This window comes from Pleurodeles waltl, chromosome 1_2, assembly GCF_031143425.1.
Source record: "Pleurodeles waltl isolate 20211129_DDA chromosome 1_2, aPleWal1.hap1.20221129, whole genome shotgun sequence".
Taxonomy (NCBI): domain Eukaryota; kingdom Metazoa; phylum Chordata; class Amphibia; order Caudata; family Salamandridae; genus Pleurodeles; species Pleurodeles waltl.
In genome coordinates, this window is record NC_090437.1 from 301097498 (window position 1) to 301120479 (window position 22982).

Sequence of the window (22982 nt, forward strand, 5' to 3'; positions counted from 1 at the left end):
GCATAACATAGCATGCCAGACATGGCCATGCAGTGCCATGCCAAGCCAACTGCCCCTTCCCCACGCTTGCTGCATCATGCATTTTCAAGGCATAGTCAATCAGAGGCCTGACTTTGTCTTTTTCTATCACTTCAAAATTCAACATGCTACCTTCTGACTGCAGCTAATAAGCGTTCTTTCACCTGCACAACATTTTACCCTGCATTAAATCAAAACCATTCAACCTATTTTATTATCTGCATGGCACCTTCCTCACATAATACAGCTCAATTCTGGCCCCCCTTAGGCCATATTTGTGCTCTCCAGAACACCAATTTGAAGAAAAAACGAATTCATTCATAAATGAAGATAAGACCTTGCTCCTATTTAAACTACTTGAGCAAAAAGAGGGAGGTGGCAGGTGGGGGTGGCAAGATTTTTAAATGTGCCCAACTAATGCAATCAAAAAATGATTTAAATTGTTCCTGTATTTTTTTTAAGTAAAAATAATCTTTTTACGTGCAAAAAATCAAATACTTGATTTTTTTCAATCTAAAGATACTTTAAAGGCTGTGGCTGGATTCAAACCCCTGTCCATGAGTATCTTCCTGCACCAAAGGCACTAGACTTTGCCACTGAGCTAGAGGCCCTTGATGGGCTTCACTTGTGCAAGAGACCCTATCAGCATCTGACAGGCCGTGGTGTCATTGCTAATGGCTTCCCCTGCACAGGACACATCAGAGCCATGATAAAGGGAAGATTTGACAAATTAGAGATAGGGAAGCCCGTCTGGTCCAGTGGGTAAGTTCCTGCCTTCCACCCAGACAAGCAGGGTTCGATTCCCATGCCTGGCAGATGACACACTCAATTTCTCAGCAAGCAACTGTGAGTTACCCCCTTTTTTCTTGTAGTTTACCTTCCAAATCCTGCAACACCTTCACCACAAATACAGCCCAATCATTCCTCGATACTCATTCACTCAGTCATTCCACTTCTCCATTCTACAGGCTCAACAAAAACCAACAAGAACAAGAGCTGGTTCAGCAAGCAGATTTAAAGCCTCTCTTTGGATTTATCTTGATGCTGCTGCCCTCTAGTAATGTTATATGGCAACTGCAGCATAATCACAGGATTGAGAAAGGGGCAGTCCTATGCAAATAATCTCCTCCCATGATTACTTCTCTGAGCTTCTGTAGTGGTACGATGATAGGATCTTCAACAAATGGTCTTCAGCAGATTTCTAAAGTTGCCAAATTGTCTTAGGCTAAGGATTGTTCCAGTCGAAGGCCTTCAGATAAGGACCCCACCCTCACTTAGCAGTGTCCAGATTTACCTGCAGTAATGCTCTATACAGAACATGGGCGTTCGTGGGCTTACTGTAAAGGTTGCATGCTTAAACCGGGATGTCTAATGTCCCAGTCCTGGTCTCATTGTCAGAGGCACAGCATAACATAGCATGCCAGACATGGCCATGCAGTGCCATGCCAAGCCAACTGCCCCTTCCCCACGCTTGCTGCATCATGCATTTTCAAGGCATAGTCAATCAGAGGCCTGACTTTGTCTTTTTCTATCACTTCAAAATTCAACATGCTACCTTCTGACTGCAGCTAATAAGGGCTCTTTCACCTGCACAACATTTTACCCTGCATTACATCAAAACCATTCAACCTATTTTATTATCTGCATGGCACCTTCCTCACATAATACAGCTCAATTCTGGCCCCCCTTAGGCCATATTTGTGCTCTCCAGAACACCAATTTGAAGAAAAAACGAATTCATTCATAAATGAAGATAAGACCTTGCTCCTATTTAAACTACTTGAGCAAAAAGAGGGAGGTGGCAGGTGGGGGTGGCAAGATTTGTAAATGTGCCCAACTAATGCAATCAAATAATGAGTTAAATTGTTCCGGTATTTTTTTTAAGTAAAAATAATCTTTTTACGTGCAAAAAATCAAATACTTGATTTTTTTCAATCTAAAGATACTTTAAAGGCTGTGGCTGGATTCAAACCCCTGTCCATGAGTATCTTCCTGCACCAAAGGCACTAGACTTTGCCACTGAGCTAGAGGCCCTTGATGGGCTTCACTTGTGCAAGAGACCCTATCAGCATCTGACAGGCCTTGGTGTCATTGCTAATGGCTTCCCCTGCACAGGACACATCAGAGCCATGATATAGGGAAGATTTGACAAGTTAGAGATAGGGAAGCCCGTCTGGTCCAGTGGGTAAGTTCCTGCCTTCCACCCAGACAAGCAGGGTTCGATTCCCATGCCTGGCAGATGACACACTCAATTTCTCAGCAAGCAACTGTGAGTTACCCCCTTTTTTCTTGTAGTTTACCTTCCAAATCCTGCAACACCTTCACCACAAATACAGCCCAATCATTCCTCGATACTCATTCACTCAGTCATTCCACTTCTCCATTCTACAGGCTCAACAAAAACCAACAAGAACAAGAGCTGGTTCAGCAAGCAGATTTAAAGCCTCTCTTTGGATTTATCTTGATGCTGCTGCCCTCTAGTAATGTTATATGGCAACTGCAGCATAATCACAGGATTGAGAAAGGGGCAGTCCTATGCAAATAATCTCCTCCCATGATTACTTCTCTGAGCTTCTGTAGTGGTACGATGATAGGATCTTCAACAAATGGTCTTCAGCAGATTTCTAAAGTTGCCAAATTGTCTTAGGCTAAGGATTGTTCCAGTCGAAGGCCTTCAGATAAGGACCCCACCCTCACTTAGCAGTGTCCAGATTTACCTGCAGTAATGCTCTATACAGAACATGGGCGTTCGTGGGCTTACTGTAAAGGTTGCATGCTTAAACCGGGATGTCTAATGTCCCAGTCCTGGTCTCATTGTCAGAGGCACAGCATAACATAGCATGCCAGACATGGCCATGCAGTGCCATGCCAAGCCAACTGCCCCTTCCCCACGCTTGCTGCATCATGCATTTTCAAGGCATAGTCAATCAGAGGCCTGACTTTGTCTTTTTCTATCACTTCAAAATTCAACATGCTACCTTCTGACTGCAGCTAATAAGGGCTCTTTCACCTGCACAACATTTTACCCTGCATTACATCAAAACCATTCAACCTATTTTATTATCTGCATGGCACCTTCCTCACATAATACAGCTCAATTCTGGCCCCCCTTAGGCCATATTTGTGCTCTCCAGAACACCAATTTGAAGAAAAAACGAATTCATTCATAAATGAAGATAAGACCTTGCTCCTATTTAAACTACTTGAGCAAAAAGAGGGAGGTGGCAGGTGGGGGTGGCAAGATTTGTAAATGTGCCCAACTAATGCAATCAAATAATGAGTTAAATTGTTCCGGTATTTTTTTTAAGTAAAAATAATCTTTTTACGTGCAAAAAATCAAATACTTGATTTTTTTCAATCTAAAGATACTTTAAAGGCTGTGGCTGGATTCAAACCCCTGTCCATGAGTATCTTCCTGCACCAAAGGCACTAGACTTTGCCACTGAGCTAGAGGCCCTTGATGGGCTTCACTTGTGCAAGAGACCCTATCAGCATCTGACAGGCCTTGGTGTCATTGCTAATGGCTTCCCCTGCACAGGACACATCAGAGCCATGATATAGGGAAGATTTGACAAGTTAGAGATAGGGAAGCCCGTCTGGTCCAGTGGGTAAGTTCCTGCTTTCCACCCAGACAAGCAGGGTTCGATTCCCATGCCTGGCAGATGACACACTCAATCTCTCAGCAAGCATCTGTGAGTTAACCCCTTTTTTCTTGTAGTTTCCCTTCCAAATCCTGCAACACCTTCAACACAAATACAGTCCAATCATTCCTCGATACTCATTCACTCAGTCATTCCACTTCTCCATTCTACAGGCTCAACAAAAACCAACAAGAACAAGAGCTAGTTCAGCAAGCAGATTTAAAGCCTCGCTTTGGATTTATCTTGATGCTGCTGCCCTCTAGTAATGTTATATGGCAACTGCAGCATAATCACAGGATTGAGAAAGGGGCAGTCCTATGCAAATAATCTCCTCCCATGATTACTTCTCTGAGCTTCTGTAGTGGTACGATGATAGGATCTTCAACAAATGGTCTTCAGCAGATTTCTAAAGTTGCCAAATTGTCTTAGGCTAAGGATTGTTCCAGTCGAAGGCCTTCAGATAAGGACCCCACCCTCACTTAGCAGTGTCCAGATTTACTTGCAGTAATGCTCTATACAGAACATGGGCATTCGTGGGCTTACTGTAAAGGTTGCATGCTTAAACCGGGATGTCTAAAGTCCCAGTCCTGGTCTCATTGTCAGAGGCACAGCATAACATAGCATGCCAGACATGGCCATGCAGTGCCATGCCAAGCCAACTGCCCCTTCCCCACGCTTGCTGCATCATGCATTTTCAAGGCATAGTCAATCAGAGGCCTGACTTTGTCTTTTTCTATCACTTCAAAATTCAACATGCTACCTTCTGACTGCAGCTAATAAGCGTTCTTTCACCTGCACAACATTTTACCCTGCATTAAATCAAAACCATTCAACCTATTTTATTATCTGCATGGCACCTTCCTCACATAATACAGCTCAATTCTGGCCCCCCTTAGGCCATATTTGTGCTCTCCAGAACACCAATTTGAAGAAAAAACGAATTCATTCATAAATGAAGATAAGACCTTGCTCCTATTTAAACTACTTGAGCAAAAAGAGGGAGGTGGCAGGTGGGGGTGGCAAGATTTTTAAATGTGCCCAACTAATGCAATCAAAAAATGATTTAAATTGTTCCTGTATTTTTTTTAAGTAAAAATAATCTTTTTACGTGCAAAAAATCAAATACTTGATTTTTTTCAATCTAAAGATACTTTAAAGGCTGTGGCTGGATTCAAACCCCTGTCCATGAGTATCTTCCTGCACCAAAGGCACTAGACTTTGCCACTGAGCTAGAGGCCCTTGATGGGCTTCACTTGTGCAAGAGACCCTATCAGCATCTGACAGGCCGTGGTGTCATTGCTAATGGCTTCCCCTGCACAGGACACATCAGAGCCATGATAAAGGGAAGATTTGACAAATTAGAGATAGGGAAGCCCGTCTGGTCCAGTGGGTAAGTTCCTGCCTTCCACCCAGACAAGCAGGGTTCGATTCCCATGCCTGGCAGATGACACACTCAATTTCTCAGCAAGCAACTGTGAGTTACCCCCTTTTTTCTTCTAGTTTACCTTCCAAATCCTGCAACACCTTCACCACAAATACAGCCCAATCATTCCTCGATACTCATTCACTCAGTCATTCCACTTCTCCATTCTACAGGCTCAACAAAAACCAACAAGAACAAGAGCTGGTTCAGCAAGCAGATTTAAAGCCTCTCTTTGGATTTATCTTGATGCTGCTGCCCTCTAGTAATGTTATATGGCAACTGCAGCATAATCACAGGATTGAGAAAGGGGCAGTCCTATGCAAATAATCTCCTCCCATGATTACTTCTCTGAGCTTCTGTAGTGGTACGATGATAGGATCTTCAACAAATGGTCTTCAGCAGATTTCTAAAGTTGCCAAATTGTCTTAGGCTAAGGATTGTTCCAGTTGAAGGCCTTCAGATAAGGACCCCACCCTCACTTAGCAGTGTCCAGATTTACCTGCAGTAATGCTCTATACAGAACATGGGCGTTCGTGGGCTTACTGTAAAGGTTGCATGCTTAAACCGGGATGTCTAATGTCCCAGTCCTGGTCTCATTGTCAGAGGCACAGCATAACATAGCATGCCAGACATGGCCATGCAGTGCCATGCCAAGCCAACTGCCCCTTCCCCACGCTTGCTGCATCATGCATTTTCAAGGCATAGTCAATCAGAGGCCTGACTTTGTCTTTTTCTATCACTTCAAAATTCAACATGCTACCTTCTGACTGCAGCTAATAAGGGCTCTTTCACCTGCACAACATTTTACCCTGCATTACATCAAAACCATTCAACCTATTTTATTATCTGCATGGCACCTTCCTCACATAATACAGATCAATTCTGGCCCCCCTTAGGCCATATTTGTGCTCTCCAGAACACCAATTTGAAGAAAAAACGAATTCATTCATAAATGAAGATAAGACCTTGCTCCTATTTAAACTACTTGAGCAAAAAGAGGGAGGTGGCAGGTGGGGGTGGCAAGATTTGTAAATGTGCCCAACTAATGCAATCAAATAATGAGTTAAATTGTTCCGGTATTTTTTTTAAGTAAAAATAATCTTTTTACGTGCAAAAAATCAAATACTTGATTTTTTTCAAACTAAAGATACTTTAAAGGCTGTGGCTGGATTCAAACCCCTGTCCATGAGTATCTTCCTGCACCAAAGGCACTAGACTTTGCCACTGAGCTAGAGGCCCTTGATGGGCTTCACTTGTGCAAGAGACCCTATCAGCATCTGACAGGCCTTGGTGTCATTGCTAATGGCTTCCCCTGCACAGGACACATCAGAGCCATGATATAGGGAAGATTTGACAAGTTAGAGATAGGGAAGCCCGTCTGGTCCAGTGGGTAAGTTCCTGCTTTCCACCCAGACAAGCAGGGTTCGATTCCCATGCCTGGCAGATGACACACTCAATCTCTCAGCAAGCATCTGTGAGTTAACCCCTTTTTTCTTGTAGTTTCCCTTCCAAATCCTGCAACACCTTCAACACAAATACAGTCCAATCATTCCTCGATACTCATTCACTCAGTCATTCCACTTCTCCATTCTACAGGCTCAACAAAAACGAACAAGAACAAGAGCTAGTTCAGCAAGCAGATTTAAAGCCTCGCTTTGGATTTATCTTGATGCTGCTGCCCTCTAGTAATGTTATATGGCAACTGCAGCATAATCACAGGATTGAGAAAGGGGCAGTCCTATGCAAATAATCTCCTCCCATGATTACTTCTCTGAGCTTCTGTAGTGGTACGATGATAGGATCTTCAACAAATGGTCTTCAGCAGATTTCTAAAGTTGCCAAATTGTCTTAGGCTAAGGATTGTTCCAGTCGAAGGCCTTCAGATAAGGACCCCACCCTCACTTAGCAGTGTCCAGATTTACTTGCAGTAATGCTCTATACAGAACATGGGCATTCGTGGGCTTACTGTAAAGGTTGCATGCTTAAACCGGGATGTCTAAAGTCCCAGTCCTGGTCTCATTGTCAGAGGCACAGCATAACATAGCATGCCAGACATGGCCATGCAGTGCCATGCCAAGCCAACTGCCCCTTCCCCACGCTTGCTGCATCATGCATTTTCAAGGCATAGTCAATCAGAGGCCTGACTTTGTCTTTTTCTATCACTTCAAAATTCAACATGCTACCTTCTGACTGCAGCTAATAAGCGTTCTTTCACCTGCACAACATTTTACCCTGCATTAAATCAAAACCATTCAACCTATTTTATTATCTGCATGGCACCTTCCTCACATAATACAGCTCAATTCTGGCCCCCCTTAGGCCATATTTGTGCTCTCCAGAACACCAATTTGAAGAAAAAACGAATTCATTCATAAATGAAGATAAGACCTTGCTCCTATTTAAACTACTTGAGCAAAAAGAGGGAGGTGGCAGGTGGGGGTGGCAAGATTTTTAAATGTGCCCAACTAATGCAATCAAAAAATGATTTAAATTGTTCCTGTATTTTTTTTAAGTAAAAATAATCTTTTTACGTGCAAAAAATCAAATACTTGATTTTTTTCAATCTAAAGATACTTTAAAGGCTGTGGCTGGATTCAAACCCCTGTCCATGAGTATCTTCCTGCACCAAAGGCACTAGACTTTGCCACTGAGCTAGAGGCCCTTGATGGGCTTCACTTGTGCAAGAGACCCTATCAGCATCTGACAGGCCGTGGTGTCATTGCTAATGGCTTCCCCTGCACAGGACACATCAGAGCCATGATAAAGGGAAGATTTGACAAATTAGAGATAGGGAAGCCCGTCTGGTCCAGTGGGTAAGTTCCTGCCTTCCACCCAGACAAGCAGGGTTCGATTCCCATGCCTGGCAGATGACACACTCAATTTCTCAGCAAGCAACTGTGAGTTACCCCCTTTTTTCTTGTAGTTTACCTTCCAAATCCTGCAACACCTTCACCACAAATACAGCCCAATCATTCCTCGATACTCATTCACTCAGTCATTCCACTTCTCCATTCTACAGGCTCAACAAAAACCAACAAGAACAAGAGCTGGTTCAGCAAGCAGATTTAAAGCCTCTCTTTGGATTTATCTTGATGCTGCTGCCCTCTAGTAATGTTATATGGCAACTGCAGCATAATCACAGGATTGAGAAAGGGGCAGTCCTATGCAAATAATCTCCTCCCATGATTACTTCTCTGAGCTTCTGTAGTGGTACGATGATAGGATCTTCAACAAATGGTCTTCAGCAGATTTCTAAAGTTGCCAAATTGTCTTAGGCTAAGGATTGTTCCAGTCGAAGGCCTTCAGATAAGGACCCCACCCTCACTTAGCAGTGTCCAGATTTACCTGCAGTAATGCTCTATACAGAACATGGGCGTTCGTGGGCTTACTGTAAAGGTTGCATGCTTAAACCGGGATGTCTAATGTCCCAGTCCTGGTCTCATTGTCAGAGGCACAGCATAACATAGCATGCCAGACATGGCCATGCAGTGCCATGCCAAGCCAACTGCCCCTTCCCCACGCTTGCTGCATCATGCATTTTCAAGGCATAGTCAATCAGAGGCCTGACTTTGTCTTTTTCTATCACTTCAAAATTCAACATGCTACCTTCTGACTGCAGCTAATAAGGGCTCTTTCACCTGCACAACATTTTACCCTGCATTACATCAAAACCATTCAACCTATTTTATTATCTGCATGGCACCTTCCTCACATAATACAGCTCAATTCTGGCCCCCCTTAGGCCATATTTGTGCTCTCCAGAACACCAATTTGAAGAAAAAACGAATTCATTCATAAATGAAGATAAGACCTTGCTCCTATTTAAACTACTTGAGCAAAAAGAGGGAGGTGGCAGGTGGGGGTGGCAAGATTTGTAAATGTGCCCAACTAATGCAATCAAATAATGAGTTAAATTGTTCCGGTATTTTTTTTAAGTAAAAATAATCTTTTTACGTGCAAAAAATCAAATACTTGATTTTTTTCAATCTAAAGATACTTTAAAGGCTGTGGCTGGATTCAAACCCCTGTCCATGAGTATCTTCCTGCACCAAAGGCACTAGACTTTGCCACTGAGCTAGAGGCCCTTGATGGGCTTCACTTGTGCAAGAGACCCTATCAGCATCTGACAGGCCTTGGTGTCATTGCTAATGGCTGCCCCTGCACAGGACACATCAGAGCGATGATATAGGGAAGATTTGACAAGTTAGAGATAGGGAAGCCCGTCTGGTCCAGTGGGTAAGTTCCTGCTTTCCACCCAGACAAGCAGGGTTCGAGTCCCATGCCTGGCAGATGACACACTCAATCTCTCAGCAAGCATCTGTGAGTTAACCCCTTTTTTCTTGTAGTTTCCCTTCCAAATCCTGCAACACCTTCAACACAAATACAGTCCAATCATTCCTCGATACTCATTCACTCAGTCATTCCACTTCTCCATTCTACAGGCTCAACAAAAACGAACAAGAACAAGAGCTAGTTCAGCAAGCAGATTTAAAGCCTCGCTTTGGATTTATCTTGATGCTGCTGCCCTCTAGTAATGTTATATGGCAACTGCAGCATAATCACAGGATTGAGAAAGGGGCAGTCCTATGCAAATAATCTCCTCCCATGATTACTTCTCTGAGCTTCTGTAGTGGTACGATGATAGGATCTTCAACAAATGGTCTTCAGCAGATTTCTAAAGTTGCCAAATTGTCTTAGGCTAAGGATTGTTCCAGTCGAAGGCCTTCAGATAAGGACCCCACCCTCACTTAGCAGTGTCCAGATTTACTTGCAGTAATGCTCTATACAGAACATGGGCATTCGTGGGCTTACTGTAAAGGTTGCATGCTTAAACCGGGATGTCTAAAGTCCCAGTCCTGGTCTCATTGTCAGAGGCACAGCATAACATAGCATGCCAGACATGGCCATGCAGTGCCATGCCAAGCCAACTGCCCCTTCCCCACGCTTGCTGCATCATGCATTTTCAAGGCATAGTCAATCAGAGGCCTGACTTTGTCTTTTTCTATCACTTCAAAATTCAACATGCTACCTTCTGACTGCAGCTAATAAGCGTTCTTTCACCTGCACAACATTTTACCCTGCATTAAATCAAAACCATTCAACCTATTTTATTATCTGCATGGCACCTTCCTCACATAATACAGCTCAATTCTGGCCCCCCTTAGGCCATATTTGTGCTCTCCAGAACACCAATTTGAAGAAAAAACGAATTCATTCATAAATGAAGATAAGACCTTGCTCCTATTTAAACTACTTGAGCAAAAAGAGGGAGGTGGCAGGTGGGGGTGGCAAGATTTTTAAATGTGCCCAACTAATGCAATCAAAAAATGATTTAAATTGTTCCTGTATTTTTTTTAAGTAAAAATAATCTTTTTACGTGCAAAAAATCAAATACTTGATTTTTTTCAATCTAAAGATACTTTAAAGGCTGTGGCTGGATTCAAACCCCTGTCCATGAGTATCGTCCTGCACCAAAGGCACTAGACTTTGCCACTGAGCTAGAGGCCCTTGATGGGCTTCACTTGTGCAAGAGACCCTATCAGCATCTGACAGGCCGTGGTGTCATTGCTAATGGCTTCCCCTGCACAGGACACATCAGAGCCATGATATAGGGAAGATTTGACAAGTTAGAGATAGGGAAGCCCGTCTGGTCCAGTGGGTAAGTTCCTGCTTTCCACCCAGACAAGCAGGGTTCGATTCCCATGCCTGGCAGATGACACACTCAATCTCTCAGCAAGCATCTGTGAGTTAACCCCTTTTTTCTTGTAGTTTCCCTTCCAAATCCTGCAACACCTTCAACACAAATACAGTCCAATCATTCCTCGATACTCATTCACTCAGTCATTCCACTTCTCCATTCTACAGGCTCAACAAAAACGAACAAGAACAAGAGCTAGTTCAGCAAGCAGATTTAAAGCCTCGCTTTGGATTTATCTTGATGCTGCTGCCCTCTAGTAATGTTATATGGCAACTGCAGCATAATCACAGGATTGAGAAAGGGGCAGTCCTATGCAAATAATCTCCTCCCATGATTACTTCTCTGAGCTTCTGTAGTGGTACGATGATAGGATCTTCAACAAATGGTCTTCAGCAGATTTCTAAAGTTGCCAAATTGTCTTAGGCTAAGGATTGTTCCAGTCGAAGGCCTTCAGATAAGGACCCCACCCTCACTTAGCAGTGTCCAGATTTACTTGCAGTAATGCTCTATACAGAACATGGGCATTCGTGGGCTTACTGTAAAGGTTGCATGCTTAAACCGGGATGTCTAAAGTCCCAGTCCTGGTCTCATTGTCAGAGGCACAGCATAACATAGCATGCCAGACATGGCCATGCAGTGCCATGCCAAGCCAACTGCCCCTTCCCCACGCTTGCTGCATCATGCATTTTCAAGGCATAGTCAATCAGAGGCCTGACTTTGTCTTTTTCTATCACTTCAAAATTCAACATGCTACCTTCTGACTGCAGCTAATAAGCGTTCTTTCACCTGCACAACATTTTACCCTGCATTAAATCAAAACCATTCAACCTATTTTATTATCTGCATGGCACCTTCCTCACATAATACAGCTCAATTCTGGCCCCCCTTAGGCCATATTTGTGCTCTCCAGAACACCAATTTGAAGAAAAAACGAATTCATTCATAAATGAAGATAAGACCTTGCTCCTATTTAAACTACTTGAGCAAAAAGAGGGAGGTGGCAGGTGGGGGTGGCAAGATTTTTAAATGTGCCCAACTAATGCAATCAAAAAATGATTTAAATTGTTCCTGTATTTTTTTTAAGTAAAAATAATCTTTTTACGTGCAAAAAATCTAATACTTGATTTTTTTCAATCTAAAGATACTTTAAAGGCTGTGGCTGGATTCAAACCCCTGTCCATGAGTATCTTCCTGCACCAAAGGCACTAGACTTTGCCACTGAGCTAGAGGCCCTTGATGGGCTTCACTTGTGCAAGAGACCCTATCAGCATCTGACAGGCCGTGGTGTCATTGCTAATGGCTTCCCCTGCACAGGACACATCAGAGCCATGATAAAGGGAAGATTTGACAAATTAGAGATAGGGAAGCCCGTCTGGTCCAGTGGGTAAGTTCCTGCCTTCCACCCAGACAAGCAGGGTTCGATTCCCATGCCTGGCAGATGACACACTCAATTTCTCAGCAAGCAACTGTGAGTTACCCCCTTTTTTCTTGTAGTTTACCTTCCAAATCCTGCAACACCTTCACCACAAATACAGCCCAATCATTCCTCGATACTCATTCACTCAGTCATTCCACTTCTCCATTCTACAGGCTCAACAAAAACCAACAAGAACAAGAGCTGGTTCAGCAAGCAGATTTAAAGCCTCTCTTTGGATTTATCTTGATGCTGCTGCCCTCTAGTAATGTTATATGGCAACTGCAGCATAATCACAGGATTGAGAAAGGGGCAGTCCTATGCAAATAATCTCCTCCCATGATTACTTCTCTGAGCTTCTGTAGTGGTACGATGATAGGATCTTCAACAAATGGTCTTCAGCAGATTTCTAAAGTTGCCAAATTGTCTTAGGCTAAGGATTGTTCCAGTCGAAGGCCTTCAGATAAGGACCCCACCCTCACTTAGCAGTGTCCAGATTTACCTGCAGTAATGCTCTATACAGAACATGGGCGTTCGTGGGCTTACTGTAAAGGTTGCATGCTTAAACCGGGATGTCTAAAGTCCCAGTCCTGGTCTCATTGTCAGAGGCACAGCATAACATGGCATGCCAGACATGGCCATGCAGTGCCATGCCAAACCAACTGCCCCTTCCCCACGCTTGCTGCATCATGCATTTTCAAGGCATAGTCAATCAGAGGCCTGACTTTGTCTTTTTCTATCACTTCAAAATTCAACATGCTACCTTCTGACTGCAGCTAATAAGGGCTCTTTCACCTACACAACATTTTACCCTGCATTAAATCAAAACCATTCAACCTATTTTATTATCTGCATGGCACCTTCCTCACATAATACAGCTCAATTCTGGCCCCCCTTAGGCCATATTTGTGCTCTCCAGAACACCAATTTGAAGAAAAAACGAATTCATTCATAAATGAAGATAAGACCTTGCTCCTATTTAAACTACTTGAGCAAAAAGAGAGAGGTGGCAGGTGGGGGTGGCAAGATTTGTAAATGTGCCCAACTAATGCAATCAAATAATGAGTTAAATTGTTCCTGTATTTTTTTTAAGTAAAAATAATCTTTTTACGTGCAAAAAATCAAATACTTGATTTTTTTCAATCTAAAGATACTTTAAAGGCTGTGGCTGGATTCAAACCCCTGTCCATGAGTATCTTCCTGCACCAAAGGCACTAGACTTTGCAACTGAGCTAGAGGCCCTTGATGGGCTTCACTTGTGCAAGAGACCCTATCAGCATTTGACAGGCCGTGGTGTCATTGCTAATGGCTTCCCCTGCACAGGACACATCAGAGCCATGATAAAGGGAAGATTTGACAAATTAGAGAAAGGGAAGCCTGTCTGGTCCAGTGGGTAAGTTCCTGCCTTCCACCCAGACAAGCAGGGTTCGATTCCCATGCCTGGCAGATGACACACTCAATTTCTCAGCAAGCAACTGTGAGTTAACCCCTTTTTTCTTGTAGTTTACCTTCCAAATCCTGCAACACCTTCACCACAAATACAGTCCAATCATTCCTCGATACTCATTCACTCAGTCATTCCACTTCTCCATTCTACAGGCTCAACAAAAACCAACAAGAACAAGAGCTGGTTCAGCAAGCAGATTTAAAGCCTCTCTTTGGATTTATCTTGATGCTGCTGCCCTCTAGTAATGTTATATGGCAACTGCAGCATAATCACAGGATTGAGAAAGGGGCAGTCCTATGCAAATAATCTCCTCCCATGATTACTTCTCTGAGCTTCTGTAGTGGTACGATGATAGGATCTTCAACAAATGGTCTTCAGCAGATTTCTAAAGTTGCCAAATTGTCTTAGGCTAAGGATTGTTCCAGTCGAAGGCCTTCAGATAAGGACCCCACCCTCACTTAGCAGTGTCCAGATTTACCTGCAGTAATGCTCTATACAGAACATGGGCGTTCGTGGGCTTACTGTAAAGGTTGCATGCTTAAACCGGGATGTCTAAAGTCCCAGTCCTGGTCTCATTGTCAGAGGCACAGTATAACATAGCATGCCACACATGGCTATGCAGTGCCATGCCAAACCAACTGCCCCTTCCCCACGCTTGCTGCATCATGTATTTTCAAGGCATAGTCAATCAGAGGCCTGACTTTGTCTTTTTCTATCACTTCAAAATTCAACATGCTACCTTCTGACTGCAGCTAATAAGGGCTCTTTCACCTGCACAACATTTTACCCTGCATTAAATCAAAACCATTCAACCTATTTTATTATCTGCATGGCACCTTCCTCACATAATACAGCTCAATTCTGGCCCCCCTTAGGCCATATTTGTGCTCTCCAGAACACCAATTTGAAGAAAAAACGAATTCATTCATAAATGAAGATAAGACCTTGCTCCTATTTAAACTACTTGAGCAAAAAGAGGGAGGTGGCAGGTGGGGGTGGCAAGATTTGTAAATGTGCCCAACTAATGCAATCAAATAATGAGTTAAATTGTTCCTGTATTTTTTTTAAGTAAATATAATCTTTTTACGTGCAAAAAATCAAATACTTGATTTTTTGCAATCTACAGATACTTTAAATGCTGAGGCTGGATTCAAACCCCTGTCCATGAGTATCTTCCTGCACCAAAGGCACTAGACTTTGCCACTGAGCTAGAGGCCCTTGATGGGCTTCACTTGTGCAAGAGACCCTATCAACATCTGACAGGCCTTGGTGTCATTGCTAATGGCTTCCCCTGCACAGGACACATCCGAGCCATGATATAGGGAAGATTTGACAAGTTAGAGATAGGGAAGCCCATCTGGTCCAGTGGGTACGTTCCTGCCTTCCACCCAGACAAGCAGGGTTCGATTCCCATGCCTGGCAGATGACACACTCAATTTCTCAGCAAGCAACTGTGAGTTACCCCCTTTTTTCTTGTAGTTTACCTTCCAAATCCTGCAACACCTTCACCACAAATACAGCCCAATCATTCCTCGATACTCATTCACTCAGTCATTCCACTTCTCCATTCTACAGGCTCAACAAAAACCAACAAGAACAAGAGCTGGTTCAGCAAGCAGATTTAAAGCCTCTCTTTGGATTTATCTTGATGCTGCTGCCCTCTAGTAATGTTATATGGCAACTGCAGCATAATCACAGGATTGAGAAAGGGGCAGTCCTATGCAAATAATCTCCTCCCATGATTACTTCTCTGAGCTTCTGTAGTGGTACGATGATAGGATCTTCAACAAATGGTCTTCAGCAGATTTCTAAAGTTGCCAAATTGTCTTAGGCTAAGGATTGTTCCAGTCGAAGGCCTTCAGATAAGGACCCCACCCTCACTTAGCAGTGTCCAGATTTACCTGCAGTAATGCTCTATACAGAACATGGGCGTTCGTGGGCTTACTGTAAAGGTTGCATGCTTAAACCGGGATGTCTAATGTCCCAGTCCTGGTCTCATTGTCAGAGGCACAGCATAACATAGCATGCCAGACATGGCCATGCAGTGCCATGCCGAACCAACTGCCCCTTCCCCACGCTTGCTGCATCATGCATTTTCAAGGCATAGTCAATCAGAGGCCTGACTTTGTCTTTTTCTATCACTTCAAAATTCAACATGCTACCTTCTGACTGCAGCTAATAAGGGCTCTTTCACCTGCACAACATTTTACCCTGCATTACATCAAAACCATTCAACCTATTTTATTATCTGCATGGCACCTTCCTCACATAATACAGCTCAATTCTGGCCCCCCTTAGGCCATATTTGTGCTCTCCAGAACACCAATTTGAAGAAAAAACGAATTCATTCATAAATGAAGATAAGACCTTGCTCCTATTTAAACTACTTGAGCAAAAAGAGGGAGGTGGCAGGTGGGGGTGGCAAGATTTGTAAATGTGCCCAACTAATGCAATCAAATAATGAGTTAAATTGTTCCGGTATTTTTTTTAAGTAAAAATAATCTTTTTACGTGCAAAAAATCAAATACTTGATTTTTTTCAATCTAAAGATACTTTAAAGGCTGTGGCTGGATTCAAACCCCTGTCCATGAGTATCTTCCTGCACCAAAGGCACTAGACTTTGCCACTGAGCTAGAGGCCCTTGATGGGCTTCACTTGTGCAAGAGACCCTATCAGCATCTGACAGGCCTTGGTGTCATTGCTAATGGCTGCCCCTGCACAGGACACATCAGAGCGATGATATAGGGAAGATTTGACAAGTTAGAGATAGGGAAGCCCGTCTGGTCCAGTGGGTAAGTTCCTGCTTTCCACCCAGACAAGCAGGGTTCGAGTCCCATGCCTGGCAGATGACACACTCAATCTCTCAGCAAGCATCTGTGAGTTAACCCCTTTTTTCTTGTAGTTTCCCTTCCAAATCCTGCAACACCTTCAACACAAATACAGTCCAATCATTCCTCGATACTCATTCACTCAGTCATTCCACTTCTCCATTCTACAGGCTCAACAAAAACGAACAAGAACAAGAGCTAGTTCAGCAAGCAGATTTAAAGCCTCGCTTTGGATTTATCTTGATGCTGCTGCCCTCTAGTAATGTTATATGGCAACTGCAGCATAATCACAGGATTGAGAAAGGGGCAGTCCTATGCAAATAATCTCCTCCCATGATTACTTCTCTGAGCTTCTGTAGTGGTACGATGATAGGATCTTCAACAAATGGTCTTCAGCAGATTTCTAAAGTTGCCAAATTGTCTTAGGCTAAGGATTGTTCCAGTCGAAGGCCTTCAGATAAGGACCCCACCCTCACTTAGCAGTGTCCAGATTTACTTGCAGTAATGCTCTATACAGAACATGGGCATTCGTGGGCTTACTGTAAAGGTTGCATGCTTAAACCGGGATGTCTAAAGTCCCAGTCCTGGTCTCATTGTCAGAGGCACAGCATAACATAGCATGCCAGACATGGCCATGCAGTGCCATGCCAAGCCAACTGCCCCTTCCCCACGCTTGCTGCATCATGCATTTTCAAGGCATAGTCAATCAGAGGCCTGACTTTGTCTTTTTCTATCACTTCAAAATTCAACATGCTACCTTCTGACTGCAGCTAATAAGCGTTCTTTCACCTGCACAACATTTTACCCTGCATTAAATCAAAACCATTCAACCTATTTTATTATCTGCATGGCACCTTCCTCACATAATACAGCTCAATTCTGGCCCCCCTTAGGCCATATTTGTGCTCTCCAGAACACCAATTTGAAGAAAAAACGAATTCATTCATAAATGAAGATAAGACCTTGCTCCTATTTAAACTACTTGAGCAAAAAGAGGGAGGTGGCAGGTGGGGGTGGCAAGATTTTTAAATGTGCCCAACTAATGCAATCAAAAAATGATTTAAATTGTTCCTGTATTTTTTTTAAGTAAAAATAATCTTTTTACGTGCAAAAAATCAAATACTTGATTTTTTTCAATCTAAAGATACTTTAAAGGCTGTGGCTGGATTCAAACCCCTGTCCATGAGTATCGTCCTGCACCAAAGGCACTAGACTTTGCCACTGAGCTAGAGGCCCTTGATGGGCTTCACTTGTGCAAGAGACCCTATCAGCATCTGACAGGCCGTGGTGTCATTGCTAATGGCTTCCCCTGCACAGGACACATCAGAGCCATGATATAGGGAAGATTTGACAAGTTAGAGATAGGGAAGCCCGTCTGGTCCAGTGGGTAAGTTCCTGCTTTCCACCCAGACAAGCAGGGTTCGATTCCCATGCCTGGCAGATGACACACTCAATCTCTCAGCAAGCATCTGTGAGTTAACCCCTTTTTTCTTGTAGTTTCCCTTCCAAATCCTGCAACACCTTCAACACAAATACAGTCCAATCATTCCTCGATACTCATTCACTCAGTCATTCCACTTCTCCATTCTACAGGCTCAACAAAAACGAACAAGAACAAGAGCTAGTTCAGCAAGCAGATTTAAAGCCTCGCTTTGGATTTATCTTGATGCTGCTGCCCTCTAGTAATGTTATATGGCAACTGCAGCATAATCACAGGATTGAGAAAGGGGCAGTCCTATGCAAATAATCTCCTCCCATGATTACTTCTCTGAGCTTCTGTAGTGGTACGATGATAGGATCTTCAACAAATGGTCTTCAGCAGATTTCTAAAGTTGCCAAATTGTCTTAGGCTAAGGATTGTTCCAGTCGAAGGCCTTCAGATAAGGACCCCACCCTCACTTAGCAGTGTCCAGATTTACTTGCAGTAATGCTCTATACAGAACATGGGCATTCGTGGGCTTACTGTAAAGGTTGCATGCTTAAACCGGGATGTCTAAAGTCCCAGTCCTGGTCTCATTGTCAGAGGCACAGCATAACATAGCATGCCAGACATGGCCATGCAGTGCCATGCCAAGCCAACTGCCCCTTCCCCACGCTTGCTGCATCATGCATTTTCAAGGCATAGTCAATCAGAGGCCTGACTTTGTCTTTTTCTATCACTTCAAAATTCAACATGCTACCTTCTGACTGCAGCTAATAAGCGTTCTTTCACCTGCACAACATTTTACCCTGCATTAAATCAAAACCATTCAACCTATTTTATTATCTGCATGGCACCTTCCTCACATAATACAGCTCAATTCTGGCCCCCCTTAGGCCATATTTGTGCTCTCCAGAACACCAATTTGAAGAAAAAACGAATTCATTCATAAATGAAGATAAGACCTTGCTCCTATTTAAACTACTTGAGCAAAAAGAGGGAGGTGGCAGGTGGGGGTGGCAAGATTTTTAAATGTGCCCAACTAATGCAATCAAAAAATGATTTAAATTGTTCCTGTATTTTTTTTAAGTAAAAATAATCTTTTTACGTGCAAAAAATCTAATACTTGATTTTTTTCAATCTAAAGATACTTTAAAGGCTGTGGCTGGATTCAAACCCCTGTCCATGAGTATCTTCCTGCACCAAAGGCACTAGACTTTGCCACTGAGCTAGAGGCCCTTGATGGGCTTCACTTGTGCAAGAGACCCTATCAGCATCTGACAGGCCGTGGTGTCATTGCTAATGGCTTCCCCTGCACAGGACACATCAGAGCCATGATAAAGGGAAGATTTGACAAATTAGAGATAGGGAAGCCCGTCTGGTCCAGTGGGTAAGTTCCTGCCTTCCACCCAGACAAGCAGGGTTCGATTCCCATGCCTGGCAGATGACACACTCAATTTCTCAGCAAGCAACTGTGAGTTACCCCCTTTTTTCTTGTAGTTTACCTTCCAAATCCTGCAACACCTTCACCACAAATACAGCCCAATCATTCCTCGATACTCATTCACTCAGTCATTCCACTTCTCCATTCTACAGGCTCAACAAAAACCAACAAGAACAAGAGCTGGTTCAGCAAGCAGATTTAAAGCCTCTCTTTGGATTTATCTTGATGCTGCTGCCCTCTAGTAATGTTATATGGCAACTGCAGCATAATCACAGGATTGAGAAAGGGGCAGTCCTATGCAAATAATCTCCTCCCATGATTACTTCTCTGAGCTTCTGTAGTGGTACGATGATAGGATCTTCAACAAATGGTCTTCAGCAGATTTCTAAAGTTGCCAAATTGTCTTAGGCTAAGGATTGTTCCAGTCGAAGGCCTTCAGATAAGGACCCCACCCTCACTTAGCAGTGTCCAGATTTACCTGCAGTAATGCTCTATACAGAACATGGGCGTTCGTGGGCTTACTGTAAAGGTTGCATGCTTAAACCGGGATGTCTAAAGTCCCAGTCCTGGTCTCATTGTCAGAGGCACAGCATAACATGGCATGCCAGACATGGCCATGCAGTGCCATGCCAAACCAACTGCCCCTTCCCCACGCTTGCTGCATCATGCATTTTCAAGGCATAGTCAATCAGAGGCCTGACTTTGTCTTTTTCTATCACTTCAAAATTCAACATGCTACCTTCTGACTGCAGCTAATAAGGGCTCTTTCACCTACACAACATTTTACCCTGCATTAAATCAAAACCATTCAACCTATTTTATTATCTGCATGGCACCTTCCTCACATAATACAGCTCAATTCTGGCCCCCCTTAGGCCATATTTGTGCTCTCCAGAACACCAATTTGAAGAAAAAACGAATTCATTCATAAATGAAGATAAGACCTTGCTCCTATTTAAACTACTTGAGCAAAAAGAGAGAGGTGGCAGGTGGGGGTGGCAAGATTTGTAAATGTGCCCAACTAATGCAATCAAATAATGAGTTAAATTGTTCCTGTATTTTTTTTAAGTAAAAATAATCTTTTTACGTGCAAAAAATCAAATACTTGATTTTTTTCAATCTAAAGATACTTTAAAGGCTGTGGCTGGATTCAAACCCCTGTCCATGAGTATCTTCCTGCACCAAAGGCACTAGACTTTGCAACTGAGCTAGAGGCCCTTGATGGGCTTCACTTGTGCAAGAGACCCTATCAGCATTTGACAGGCCGTGGTGTCATTGCTAATGGCTTCCCCTGCACAGGACACATCAGAGCCATGATAAAGGGAAGATTTGACAAATTAGAGAAAGGGAAGCCTGTCTGGTCCAGTGGGTAAGTTCCTGCCTTCCACCCAGACAAGCAGGGTTCGATTCCCATGCCTGGCAGATGACACACTCAATTTCTCAGCAAGCAACTGTGAGTTAACCCCTTTTTTCTTGTAGTTTACCTTCCAAATCCTGCAACACCTTCACCACAAATACAGTCCAATCATTCCTCGATACTCATTCACTCAGTCATTCCACTTCTCCATTCTACAGGCTCAACAAAAACCAACAAGAACAAGAGCTGGTTCAGCAAGCAGATTTAAAGCCTCTCTTTGGATTTATCTTGATGCTGCTGCCCTCTAGTAATGTTATATGGCAACTGCAGCATAATCACAGGATTGAGAAAGGGGCAGTCCTATGCAAATAATCTCCTCCCATGATTACTTCTCTGAGCTTCTGTAGTGGTACGATGATAGGATCTTCAACAAATGGTCTTCAGCAGATTTCTAAAGTTGCCAAATTGTCTTAGGCTAAGGATTGTTCCAGTCGAAGGCCTTCAGATAAGGACCCCACCCTCACTTAGCAGTGTCCAGATTTACCTGCAGTAATGCTCTATACAGAACATGGGCGTTCGTGGGCTTACTGTAAAGGTTGCATGCTTAAACCGGGATGTCTAAAGTCCCAGTCCTGGTCTCATTGTCAGAGGCACAGTATAACATAGCATGCCACACATGGCTATGCAGTGCCATGCCAAACCAACTGCCCCTTCCCCACGCTTGCTGCATCATGTATTTTCAAGGCATAGTCAATCAGAGGCCTGACTTTGTCTTTTTCTATCACTTCAAAATTCAACATGCTACCTTCTGACTGCAGCTAATAAGGGCTCTTTCACCTGCACAACATTTTACCCTGCATTAAATCAAAACCATTCAACCTATTTTATTATCTGCATGGCACCTTCCTCACATAATACAGCTCAATTCTGGCCCCCCTTAGGCCATATTTGTGCTCTCCAGAACACCAATTTGAAGAAAAAACGAATTCATTCATAAATGAAGATAAGACCTTGCTCCTATTTAAACTACTTGAGCAAAAAGAGGGAGGTGGCAGGTGGGGGTGGCAAGATTTGTAAATGTGCCCAACTAATGCAATCAAATAATGAGTTAAATTGTTCCTGTATTTTTTTTAAGTAAATATAATCTTTTTACGTGCAAAAAATCAAATACTTGATTTTTTGCAATCTACAGATACTTTAAATGCTGAGGCTGGATTCAAACCCCTGTCCATGAGTATCTTCCTGCACCAAAGGCACTAGACTTTGCCACTGAGCTAGAGGCCCTTGATGGGCTTCACTTGTGCAAGAGACCCTATCAACATCTGACAGGCCTTGGTGTCATTGCTAATGGCTTCCCCTGCACAGGACACATCCGAGCCATGATATAGGGAAGATTTGACAAGTTAGAGATAGGGAAGCCCATCTGGTCCAGTGGGTACGTTCCTGCCTTCCACCCAGACAAGCAGGGTTCGATTCCCATGCCTGGCAGATGACACACTCAATTTCTCAGCAAGCAACTGTGAGTTAACCCCTTTTTTCTTGTAGTTTACCTTCCAAATCCTGCAACACCTTCACCACAAATACAGTCCAATCATTCCTCGATACTCATTCACTCAGTCATTCCACTTCTTCATTCTACAGGCTCAACAAAAACCAACAAGAACAAGAGCTGGTTCAGCAAGCAGATTTAAAGCCTCGCTTTGGATTTATCTTGATGCTGCTGCCCTCTAGTAATGTTATATGGCAACTGCAGCATAATCACAGGATTGAGAAAGGGGCAGTCCTATGCAAATAATCTCCTCCCATGATTACTTCTCTGAGCTTCTGTAGTGGTACGATGATAGGATCTTCAACAAATGGTCTTCAGCAGATTTCTAAAGTTGCCAAATTGTCTTAGGCTAAGGATTGTTCCAGTCGAAGGCCTTCAGATAAGGACCCCACCCTCACTTAGCAGTGTCCAGATTTACCTGCCGTAATGCTCTATACAGAACATGGGCGTTCGTGGGCTTACTGTAAAGGTTGCATGCTTAAACCGGGATGTCTAAAGGCCCAGTCCTGGTCTCATTGTCAGAGGCACAGTATAACATAGCATGCCAGACATGGCCATGCAGTGCCATGCCGAACCAACTGCCCTTTCCCCAAGCTTGCTGCATCATGTATTTTAAAGGCATAGTCAATCAGAGGCCTGACTTTGTCTTTTTCTATCTCTTCAAAATTCAACATGCTACCTTCTGACTGCAGCTAATAAGGGCTCTTTCACCTGCACAACATTTTACCCTGCATTAAATCAAA